Below are 546 nucleotides of genomic sequence, written 5' to 3' on the forward strand. Positions count from 1 at the left end.
GAAGGGGGTTAGTTGAGGGGGATGGGATGAGGGGTGCTAATAGGGGCTAGTGGGTGCAATATGGAGTTAGTTGGGGTGATGGAGAGTCAGGGGGCAGCTGGGGATTCACAATCTGATCTGCACATGTTGGACCGTATTCAAACAATTGTTTAATTCTCATTTTTGGAACAGGAAGTAGTTCTTACCTACCGGAAGTGTGTCCCAAGCGCCCGGAAGTGATCTTGAATCGCGCCTGCGCACAGAGGCCGCAGGCGGCAGATTCCGCTCTTTCCTCTTTTTTCCGCCGCGGTGACCCGGAAGTGGCTGAAGATTGAGCGGAAGCTGCTTGCGACTGGCTGGAAAGCAAAGGGCCCTGCTGCGAGGGGGCCAGTAGGATGTGCGCGAGGCTCCCGAGGCCGGAAGTGCGTTTTAACGGCCTCATGCGGGGTTCGTCCCTCCGAGCGGGGAAGTGACGTGAGGCCGCGGGCAGCGCCTGGCCCCGCTGTAGGGAGCCCACGGGCCACCCGCGCCCAGCAGGGGGAGTCACTGGACCCGCCTGGCACAGGG

The sequence above is a fragment of the Chelonoidis abingdonii genome, chromosome 4, assembly GCF_003597395.2.
Source record: "Chelonoidis abingdonii isolate Lonesome George chromosome 4, CheloAbing_2.0, whole genome shotgun sequence".
Lineage (NCBI taxonomy): Eukaryota > Metazoa > Chordata > Testudines > Testudinidae > Chelonoidis > Chelonoidis abingdonii.